The sequence below is a fragment of the Ambystoma mexicanum genome, chromosome 5q (assembly GCF_040938575.1).
Source record: "Ambystoma mexicanum isolate Mex_15411 chromosome 5q, UKY_AmexF1_1, whole genome shotgun sequence".
Lineage (NCBI taxonomy): Eukaryota > Metazoa > Chordata > Amphibia > Caudata > Ambystomatidae > Ambystoma > Ambystoma mexicanum.
The window spans coordinates 282,762,670-282,775,134 of record NC_090933.1 but is presented as its reverse complement, the minus strand read 5'-3'; positions in this window follow the sequence as shown (position 1 = coordinate 282,775,134).

Sequence of the window (12,465 nt, the reverse complement as noted above, 5' to 3'; positions counted from 1 at the left end):
GAGGGAGACATGTATGCACAAGCACACATCAATACACCATGCAGTGTACAATACAACAACAATATGCACTAGGAATGTATACACAGTATTGACTACAGACTGCCCACACATGTCGTGGGAGTGCAACGTCACTGTGTAAGTCACTGGCCCTCATTACGACCCTGGCGGAAAGGGGAAAACGATGGCGGAAATGCAATACCGCCATCGAATAGCGCTCGGTGCGACTATGACCCGTCACCGCAAAGTACGAAGCCATTAGCGACACCGTAGTGAACGCCAATGCTAACTGCACTAAGCACGCGCGCGCGCGCCATGCCAAACCGCAAACACCACCATGGTGCAACGGTACGCCAATTCCGACCCTAGCGGACATGTACCTAACGCCATCAGGCATGGCGGAATGGACCATTCCGCCATGGCGAGAAGTACGGCATCGCGAATCAACCGTAAACGGCCCCACTGAGTGCCTGTACACCGCTCCCTGCCCACAAAGTACAACTCCCTGTAGGTGCAATGAAGTCACAATGCAACCATTGAAATGTACAAAGCACCCATGCATGCCAACGAACAAAAGCAACACAAGAGGGGCCAATGGGAGCTGCAGGGCACAGATGGCACGAATACAGAAGCCATCCCAATGGACATGACCACAGTCCCCCACCAAGAAACGCACGCAAACACAGGCACCTGTGCCCAGCAACATTCCGAAAATCACATCATTCCACCAGTCCACCTGGCTGACCGCCATCTGTTACACAAAACCCAATCCCCCGCCCCTGAGCATGACAACATCCAAACTGTCATATAGGCAGCCCCCATCCCTGACCTCACGGGCTCAGTAGGCAAACGCGCCCAGCACAGTACCACGCAACTAAACCCCGAAGCAGGAACCCAATGCAGATCTCCTCACAATACATCGCCCCACAAATAGGCACATGCCACATCACTTGCAAAGAAAAACGCTACACGGGCCAAATCAGAATAGAAATTTAATGCACAACAAAATCACCAAGCCCATACAGCCATCAGGCCATGAACTCCAAAACACATTTCACCATTGTGGGCTGCATCCGCAAGAAATGACCAGCCACTACTTGTGTGACACCCTGTCCCATCATGGTACACAGAGCCACAATCACGTACGAAAAGGCAACATGGAAGCGCACACAACCGCAGGGCCGTCCCAATGGGGAGGCACTAGTCCAGCTGAAAGGCCGAAATGTTGCTCCGAGCCACCAGTACTGCGTAAGGGCATGTGGGCCACTGGCGATCGTCCCATAAGATCGTAATGCTGCTCCACCGATTAACACGAAGCAGCAGGTGTCGGGAGTAAAATCCATCTGCAGGAGTGGCATACAGATGGCAGTGGCAAAAGGGGAGGAGATACCTGTCAACCAAAAGAAAAGAACAAGAACAGAATGGCCATCAGAACTACATTCGAACAACTCACTTCAATGAGCACACGAAATCCACAGCCATATGCATGCTAGCCCACTCCAAAGGATCATCACCACCCCAAAGCCACTTGCGACTCATAACCATCTATACCTAGGTGTAAACACCATCACGAACGAGTGTACCTGTGCATGCGTCTGCCAAAACAGAATCCATCAGATGGGAATGTTAACGTGCATGGACACAAGTGTCTGAGGGCGCGTCGAGACAGGGAGGGCTCAACAAGGCCAGATAGACGATGGTCCCACTATGGCAGCCCTGCATCACATAGCGTAGAGGAGGCGGATAGATCCCAAGAAGCCCTGTACATGGCAAACTCTGCATCAAATCACCTGCCCATGCATCCATTCATCATTCCCTCATCCCGGGATCAAAACGCCTGAATAATTACTCACATGACATTAGAAACGTCCATTGAGTCTGTGCGTAATGCAGCCTGCTAAATCCACAGTGCCCCAGCCCGTAAATCCAGTGTTGTGAAGTAACATGTATTTGGGAATGGCCGGCCTCATCGCCCACGTAGCTATTGCGCATCCCAAACTATTCATATCAATCATTGCTCCCTCGCCATGGGCCCTGTCTCAAGGACATAGAACAATAGAACGTTATATTTGCAGTCAGACCTGTGGGCATCTCCTCGCCGCTAGCTGGAAACCGAAAGCGCCGCCCTTCGAATTCCTCATTTGCAACATCACGTCGAAAAGGCATCTGTGGCCGTTTGAAATCACTAATTATTCCATCGAGTGCGGCATTGCTGTGGGGTGCGGGGTGCGGTCCCCACCGCACTTACCCGCTGTGCCACCAGAGCCCATATGGCCTTCTTGTTTGCAAGTGCCGTCCTGGTCATTTGCGTGGAGAAGACCACGGCAGCATTCTCCTGGAGGGTCTCTGTTAGCACGGTGAGTTCCTCACGGGAGAAGTGGACCTGCCGCTTGCGGTCGCACGCTTTCTTCGCTACTTTTCCCATTTTTCTTGGTTTCGCTAGGGTGGTTGACGGGGTGGGGTGTGTCTCAGGGTAGTGTTTTTAGTGGTTGTGTGGTTTTAGTGTATTTATAGGTGTACGCCGGGATGTTTCCCGTTCCGGGCCCGTGTTTTAACTTCCGTTTCCGTATATTTCCGGCCACCGTACTTTCCGGTAGGCGCACACTGCGGTGACCGCTAAGAGGGGTGGCGGTATTGCACCTGGGGCGCCGTACGGCGGCGGTGTGGGCCGTTTTGGGGTCATTTCCGCCATCGCGGACTTTGCACTTCCGCCATGCCGTGGTGCTCGTGCCCGATGGGTCGGAATGGGCCGCACTTTGCTCCTTCGTGCAATGGCGGAAACGCTATTTACGCTGTGGCGGTCCGGTCAGTCGCTTTCCGCAAGGGTCGTAATGAGGGCCACTGTCACTTGGGCACACCCTTTGCAAGCCCATGGGAATGGGAAGCAGGAGGGGTGTGTGTCTCATGAACCCAAGCATCTAACCCAAACTCAGGACAAGCCTGCATGTGCCCAGCCGGAATACAGTGGATGCCCACGGGAGCCACACAAGGCAACACACTGCAACAAAAAATCAAAAATGGCCATTTGGGGGCCAGGGGGTGTGGGGGAGGCCACCCAGGAGGTCCGAGGACAGGGTGCACACCAACAGCCACCTGTGTGGATGTTGCAAAAAAAAAACCACCTCCATGGGCTCATGGCCTGCACGGCTACGCTATCGTGAGAGAATCAGAATTGCTGTGGTCGCTCTCTTCACCCTGTGCTGCTGCCGCCACAGGAGGTGGTGGCGCTATGGGAGGCAGCCCACGCAAAGCCCTAGTCTGGTCCTCCATGGCAGCAAGCATGCGGGTGTGGAAGGTCTCGTTCTGGAGGAATATGGTGTGGAGATCCCCATGCACCACCTGACGTGATGCCCGGACCTCCTCCCGAGTTGCCTGCATCTCTGCTGAGAGCGTACGTGTGACCCGCTCCAGCAGCTATTCTGTCCTCGTGACAGTGGAAGCCTCAAGGTCCACAAGAGTCTGCCTGAAGTGATGGACTTCTACCCTCAGGGCTTCCCTCTGACGCTGGGACTCTAAACAAATGGCTTCCCGCAGAGTGTCCAGGGCCGCCCGTCTGTCCCTGTTGGATGCCAACATGTCCTCCATAAGTGATTGGCAAATGGAGTCTGTTGCCTGCTGTAGTTGCTCTATCTGCCTTTCTGGGGGGACAATGGAAGTGGCCACCCTCTCCATGGCTTGAGCCATCATCTCAGATGATGCATACCGTATATGGATTGCTCCCATGCGGTATTGCCTGGTGGCGGATGGCCACCGCGTTGGCGGGCACCACACCTGTCTGGGGCAAGGAGAACTGCGCCTTGCTGCGTCGGCACTGCCTGAGGCTGCAGGACTGCATTCCCCCTCTGATCTGCTGGCCCCCGAACAATATCAGATGTTGCAGAGTGTGGCCCCGCATCCGTAACCACCAAAGGCGGACCTACCAACACTGACATCCCCATAGTGGGCTGTACCCCTGGTGCAGGTGGGTCGGACAGAACAGAATCCCTTCCAGAAACACCTACCTGCGAAGCCACATAGGTCTCATCATCCGAATCAACACCTGAATAGAGGTCTGGGGAGGTGCACCCAGAGACACCCCGGGAGATAATGGTCTGCAGCAAGAGAGGGCTCTCCCCCACCACCACACCACATCCCCCACTGGTGCCCGGTTGTGCCTGAGATCCCTCCTGGGTCTGCACCATCTCCTCAGCCTCAACAGCATCAAGTGCGTCAACCCCTGTAAAAACATGAAAGACAAAAAATGGAAACAGGCATTAGCACCATGGCACACAATTAGGCCTGACAAGCTACAGAACCAGTACTTGATTGACATATGTCCCACATGACTATAACCCTCCCATGCATGCACTGTCACTGAGTTTGAAGGGGAGGCAAATGTCAGACACTGATGACACCCAGATGGAAGAGCAACACATTAGCTGCATGCTGGCTAGCAGTGCTATCACACATTGGCCTGTGAGTGGCATGTCCAATCCACATACATGACACATGCTATCACACAGATGGCATGTACCATAGGCATGTCACATATGTGACAATAGGGCTGAGAAATGGGTAGCAAAAGTGGGGGAATTGAAACAATCAGCCTGAATGAACACAGAAAAATACGGAACAATGTTGTTGCAAGATGCCACTTCAGGGGCAACTGGCATGATGTTGTGCAAAATGTCTACTGTGGGCAAAAGGGATACTGTAATACCCAAATCCAGGGCCGCAGAATGTTTTGGATGAAGCACATGGGTGACCCAAACCACTCAGGCACACACACCCTAACCTGGCACTCAACCAGAACCCCTCACACCCAACTTACACATGGATCACACACACATGCATGTGCACTCACCGGACAATGCCTCGTAATCTGGCAGTTCTCCCACACCTTGGATCTGCTCCTCTGTGACGTAGGCCCCAGCAACATGTTCATTTAGAGTGAGTTCAATGTCCTCTTGTGGAGACCCACCTCCAGTCACCAGAGTTGTGGCATGACTTGAGGCCAGCTTTTTCTTTGCCCTGCGCTTAAGGTCGTTCCAGCGCTTGTAGCACTCACCAGATGTGCGCCTCACAATCCCAAGGGCACTTATGCTGTCCGCGATGGTGTGCCAGTGTGCCTGATGTCGAGCAGGTGTGGTCTTACACCCTGAAGTGATCAACATTTCGCCGTCATGTGCGGACACATACTGCACAAGTGCATTAAGTTCGGCATCATTGAAGCTAGGCTTCCTTGGCGTGCCGGACTGCGTAGCCGTGTCTGGGGTATCAGCCTGTAGTGGACGAGCACTCTTCCTCTTTCTTTTGGAAGGTGGTGGGGATCGTGTGTGGCTTACGCTGCTCCGGTCACCAGGGGCAGGAGCACCGGTTGGCTGTGTAGTAGTAGTGTGCGATGGCACACTGACCATAGGACTTTCTGCAGGCATTAGCTGAAGTGTGATGTTGGCAGGGGGAACCTCAGTCTGATGGACCGGGACCGACACTGTTCTGGCTGGGAGAGTCAGAGCTGGGGTGGATGGAGCTGCAGCTGCCCCGGCAGCCTCCCCACCCTGCCTACTCGGGGCAGCAGATGACATAGCTGCCCCTGATCCACGTGGACTGGTGACACCAACTTGCACCACTACACATGGCCTAGACTTGGGGACCTGGAAGTCAGCCTGGGAGTCACCCTGTGCCAGGTCAGGTGCCACAATGGGCCGGTCCAACAAGGGCTGAGCAGAGATGATGTCAGCCACGTTTCCCTCAACCATGGGAGTGGGGGGGCATGGGTGTCCCTGACTGGTCCTCCACACATGGGGGGCAAGGGGTACCCTGCAAATCTCGGCCACGTCCCCTACCGCACCCACCACGCCCACCTCTTGAGGCTCAGCCACCTTTGCCACCCTTACCGCTTGGTCGCCTCCCAACCATGGCACTGATCTTGTTGTGCGTATGGAGTTGCAGTAAACTATTGTCCTGGGCAATTGGGGGTCAAAGGGGTAGGGTACTAGATGGAATTCGTACCCTAGTGCTCTAGCAAGGCTGTATGTCACCCCTGGGGAAAGATGACGGGTCACGCAGCGCACAGGCACCCCAAATACAGAAAATAACGTGCACGCAACTCCTCGTAGACCACGTGCGTGGAAAAATGAACCCGCACTACGCTGTGGCACCCAGAAACACAAAAATAAACGTACGCGTGTTACACGCAGCCTACAATGACCTCTGAAGGGGTACGTGACACACGGGGCAAGCACAGTTGGCAAATACGTGCGCGACTCACCGTCTGCCTGGAAAAAGAGTGTGAAAAATACACGCGTGTGCGCGTTGGCAACATCCCCGCCAAAAGAAGAATTGTACGCTGTCTGAGGAGACAGGACAAAAGAAGAAGTGAACAATGTTTGAGGTAACAGGCCCAACAGAAAATCAGAAAAAAGCTGTCAGAGGTAACAGGGAGTATGAACTAGAAACGCTGTGAAGTTAATTGCGTGTGAACCGACAAGAAGTACAGAATTCACCCACTCGCTCTCCATGAAAAGCACGTACAAGGAAATGACGTCCTACACGTACCTTTTGAACCGGCCCACACGTCCCATGTCACTTCCGCGTATACGTGCTAAGGCCCTATCCTCCAATTACACAAGCTGACACTCGGACGTGCAGTTCTTGGACGTGTAACATGCACCCGTGTACAGGGAAACGCCTGCGCACGCACATCACAGACACCACTAGCACCAGTGGAAACCACTGGATTCCACTGGTGCTAGTGGTGCAGTGCAGGGGCAGGGACAGGAGGCAGCACAAGCCGCCGTGGAGGTGCCTGTGTGCAATCCTGTCCCTGATCCTTTCACTGCATCATCTTGCACCAGCAGGGATGCCTATGTCCAGACCCGTTCTCAGGGAGGGGATTTGCTTACACCAACTGGCCTTCCTCTCCCTGCGTATGTGGCTATCCGGCACCGGGTTGAGCCTGTCCTGGGTGGGGTGGCGTTGCGTCAACGGGCCATGCAAGCTGACCTGCAGTCTTTTCAAGAGGAGACTGCACGTCTTCTCTCATGGCTCGTTGACCACGTTGACCCACTGGGACAGCTCACCGGGGCCGGATTCCTCCATTTTCTGGACCTTGTTCCGACCCCCCCCTCAACTGAACCCCCTATGCCCCAGTCGTCCTCCATGCCATCTTCCCACCCATGTATCACCTGGGTACCCTGTGGAGCTGCCTCTGACCCTGCGGCCAGGCTGGTGGAGGACACATCCCTGCCACAGTCGGGAGTCGTACGTCCAGCAGGGGTAGCCACATCAACAACTGCACCCCAGCCGGAGGAGGATGTGCAGGCAGCAAGAGCCAGGGCACAGGCAGCGGCACAGCAGCAGCAGCAACAAGATGGGAGCCATGATTGCTTGGGGCCTTCATCATCGGAGGGGCAAGCATTGGTCGGAGGGCAGGAGGACCCTCGGGGCCATGGAAGAGGACCGCCTCCAGGACATTGAGCAGGAGTTCGATGATGCCCTGGCCCGGGACATCAACGAGTGAGCCGTTGGACTTGCCCGCTGCCCTTGTAAATAGTTAGTTAGTTAGTGTTAGGTTTCCTTTCGTTTTTTCTTTATTTTGGACCGCTTGAACACTGCTCCATATTTTTGTATATAGTTTTTTTATTAGGTAGTTGTATTTGGTAGGTTTCATTTATTGAGTCGGGCTCATGGACCCTGGATTCTTCAATTGTACATAGTTCTACATTGGATTCATCTTTTTTTAATATTAATTTGTGTTCACCATGGAGCAATGTTTTTTACTTTGTTTTTAACCTTGGATTTTATTGTTTGGACTGTGACTTTGGACACCATTTCTATTTGGATTTCTTTGGCTTATGATTTCTTGTTTTTCATTATTTACCGGACATGGACCATTTCTTTTGTTATTCCCATTGTTGTGTGTTTAATTTGATTTACCTTCATGTTATCTTTAATATATATTTTTTAATACTTCCATTTGTGGTATTATCTCATTGGTTTCATGCATGTCATGATTTGTGTTTTGAGATTCACTTGCACCCATTGTGTGTGTGTGACGGACATGTGTTCATTTACATACTTGCCATTGGGGTTGTATCATGTAATTGCCTTTTCTATGTGGGTGGATGCAATGCTTGGTTGGGTCTTTGTGCTGGGTAGGCTGGCCATAAGGGCCATGATTTAGGATCGTCATGACCTGGGGGCAAGGGGACATGAGCGGGGGCCTGCTGGCAGGTGCTGTCAGGAACCAGGATTGGAAATGCTGGAGTCGCTGGAAGTTCCGACAGCGAGGATCTTTCTAGTCCTCATCCAACATGGCGCGGTGCCTTTAAAGGCAGGCTCCGCCCCCCTGCTCGGTGCGTTGTATCTGTTGCTGTTTCATTCAACGCTCCGAGTGCCGCTTACTCGTTTCTACGTTCCGTGATTTCTGCTCCTTTTACAGCCCTCCCGTAGCGAGCCTGAACTACGCTCGTTTCCTTTCCTCTTTTACCTATCTATCCTTTTTCTGTGTTACCGTCTTCTTACCTTTGCCTTCCTTGTTTCCCAGTCTACTTTCACCCTATTCTAACTTGTCGCTGTCGCTCTGTACAGTCAAAAACTCCTTTCGTTTGCTTAGAGCGCCTTCCTATCCGCTCGACTTCCTACCCAGCAGTTTTGGTTCGACTTCCTACCTTTTGAACGCGGTGCCACTTCCTCGCCCCATGTTCCGCTACTTCTTTTCCGCTGTCTTTCGTCCGCTGCCAGCTCGGCAGCACCCTTCTTACTTGATTCTGTATCCTCAGTCATTTCTGTGCTACTGCTTCGCTCACCTCCGCGAGGTTTATCTAGTTTTACCCTTGGATTGTATTTTCACATCTCTGGATCCCACGACAAGAGTTGCAGAACATCTGTGCCATCTCTTTGACTCATCATCAAGACCATCTATGAGCTAGGGTTTTTTCTGCCTTCGTGCTTTTTCCCTAGATTGGAGGCTGGCCCCCTGGGGTTCCCCTAGGACAGGTCTTTGCCTCTGTCAAGGTGGCCTCCGGAGGGGCCAGACCTTACCTACACGAAAAGAAGGTTCGAGCACCCAAGGGCAAGGGTGCAAGGATAAAAAAGAAACCCCAGAAGACCGAAACAGACCGTCAAGGATCCACCTCAGGAGAGTCAGGTGAGGAGAAAGGGGAGGTAGACTCAGATCTTGACAGAATACAACACCTGTGCAATACCATGGCCTCCTTGGAACAATACCAAGAACTAGTGGCAGCTATGCAGAACCTAACTGCAGAAGTCCAAGCGCTGAGAACTGAGAATATCGCCCTCAGACAACAGGTGGTCTTACACCGTGATGATCGCGGGGATCTACCCGCTATGCCCCTTTCTTTTGGCAAGTACGATGGTCACCCGGGGGGATTAAAGGACTTCCTAGACGCCTGCAATGTTTATTTTGCCTTTCGCACCCATGCCTATGAATCCGCCAAGTCCAGAGTCGGATTTATTATTGCCAACCTCATTGGCAACGCACTGGCTTGGGCCACCCCCCTGGTAGCCAGAAATGACCCCTCCCTGAACGATTATGACCGTTTTGTGGAAGCCTTTAAGGATAAGTTTGACAGACCAGAAGTATTCTACTCTTCACTGGAAGCTATATTGGATGTCACACAAGGGAACACAGACGTCCAAACCTACATATCCCGCTTCCAGAGATTGGCGGCTAAGGCAGATTGGCCGGACTCTGCTCAACAAACTATATTCAGAAGAGGGCTACACGATAAAATCAAGGATGAGTTAGCTCGTGTAGCTCGACCTGTGTCCTGCCAAGGATTGATGACTCTATCTCTACAGATCGAATTCCGTCTATCAGAACGGCGACAAGAAAGAAGACGAGTCAGAGGCACTCCTCAAACCGTCGGTCTACCTGCTCCTTCTCCCACATACAGGTCAAACCTCACTCCTGAAGAACCTATGCAGATAGGGGCCACCCGAGGGCCTCTCACACCTGAGGAACGCAAACGAAGAAGAGAAGCCTGATTGTGCATGTACTGCGGTTCCTCTAAACATTTACTAAGAAACTGTCCGCTGAAATCAGAATCGCTGTGGTCGCTCTCTTCACCCTGTGCTGCTGCCGCCACAGGAGGTGGTGGCGCTATGGGAGGCAGCCCACGCAAAGCCCTAGTCTGGTCCTCCATGGCAGCAAGCATGCGGGTGTGGAAGGTCTCGTTCTGGAGGAATATGGTGTGGAGATCCCCATGCACCACCTGACGTGATGCCCGGACCTCCTCCCGAGTTGCCTGCATCTCTGCTGAGAGCGTACGTGTGACCCGCTCCAGCAGCTATTCTGTCCTCGTGACAGTGGAAGCCTCAAGGTCCACAAGAGTCTGCCTGAAGTGATGGACTTCTACCCTCAGGGCTTCCCTCTGACGCTGGGACTCTAAACAAATGGCTTCCCGCAGAGTGTCCAGGGCCGCCCGTCTGTCCCTGTTGGATGCCAACATGTCCTCCATAAGTGATTGGCAAATGGAGTCTGTTGCCTGCTGTAGTTGCTCTATCTGCCTTTCTGGGGGGACAATGGAAGTGGCCACCCTCTCCATGGCTTGAGCCATCATCTCAGATGATGCATACCGTATATGGATTGCTCCCATGCGGTATTGCCTGGTGGCGGATGGCCACCGCGTTGGCGGGCACCACACCTGTCTGGGGCAAGGAGAACTGCGCCTTGCTGCGTCGGCACTGCCTGAGGCTGCAGGACTGCATTCCCCCTCTGATCTGCTGGCCCCCGAACAATATCAGATGTTGCAGAGTGTGGCCCCGCATCCGTAACCACCAAAGGCGGACCTACCAACACTGACATCCCCATAGTGGGCTGTACCCCTGGTGCAGGTGGGTCGGACAGAACAGAATCCCTTCCAGAAACACCTACCTGCGAAGCCACATAGGTCTCATCATCCGAATCAACACCTGAATAGAGGTCTGGGGAGGTGCACCCAGAGACACCCCGGGAGATAATGGTCTGCAGCAAGAGAGGGCTCTCCCCCACCACCACACCACATCCCCCACTGGTGCCCGGTTGTGCCTGAGATCCCTCCTGGGTCTGCACCATCTCCTCAGCCTCAACAGCATCAAGTGCGTCAACCCCTGTAAAAACATGAAAGACAAAAAATGGAAACAGGCATTAGCACCATGGCACACAATTAGGCCTGACAAGCTACAGAACCAGTACTTGATTGACATATGTCCCACATGACTATAACCCTCCCATGCATGCACTGTCACTGAGTTTGAAGGGGAGGCAAATGTCAGACACTGATGACACCCAGATGGAAGAGCAACACATTAGCTGCATGCTGGCTAGCAGTGCTATCACACATTGGCCTGTGAGTGGCATGTCCAATCCACATACATGACACATGCTATCACACAGATGGCATGTACCATAGGCATGTCACAAATGTGACAATAGGGCTGAGAAATGGGTAGCAAAAGTGGGGGAATTGAAACAATCAGCCTGAATGAACACAGAAAAATACGGAACAATGTTGTTGCAAGATGCCACTTCAGGGGCAACTGGCATGATGTTGTGCAAAATGTCTACTGTGGGCAAAAGGGATACTGTAATACCCAAATCCAGGGCCGCAGAATGTTTTGGATGAAGCACATGGGTGACCCAAACCACTCAGGCACACACACCCTAACCTGGCACTCAACCAGAACCCCTCACACCCAACTTACACATGGATCACACACACATGCATGTGCACTCACCGGACAATGCCTCGTAATCTGGCAGTTCTCCCACACCTTGGATCTGCTCCTCTGTGACGTAGGCCCCAGCAACATGTTCATTTAGAGTGAGTTCAATGTCCTCTTGTGGAGACCCACCTCCAGTCACCAGAGTTGTGGCATGACTTGAGGCCAGCTTTTTCTTTGCCCTGCGCTTAAGGTCGTTCCAGCGCTTGTAGCACTCACCAGATGTGCGCCTCACAATCCCAAGGGCACTTATGCTGTCCGCGATGGTGTGCCAGTGTGCCTGATGTCGAGCAGGTGTGGTCTTACACCCTGAAGTGATCAACATTTCGCCGTCATGTGCGGACACATACTGCACAAGTGCATTAAGTTCGGCATCATTGAAGCTAGGCTTCCTTGGCGTGCCGGACTGCGTAGCCGTGTCTGGGGTATCAGCCTGTAGTGGACGAGCACTCTTCCTCTTTCTTTTGGAAGGTGGTGGGGATCGTGTGTGGCTTACGCTGCTCCGGTCACCAGGGGCAGGAGCACCGGTTGGCTGTGTAGTAGTAGTGTGCGATGGCACACTGACCATAGGACTTTCTGCAGGCATTAGCTGAAGTGTGATGTTGGCAGGGGGAACCTCAGTCTGATGGACCGGGACCGACACTGTTCTGGCTGGGAGAGTCAGAGCTGGGGTGGATGGAGCTGCAGCTGCCCCGGCAGCCTCCCCACCCTGCCTACTCGGGGCAGCAGATGACATAGCTGCCCCTGATCCACGTGGACTGG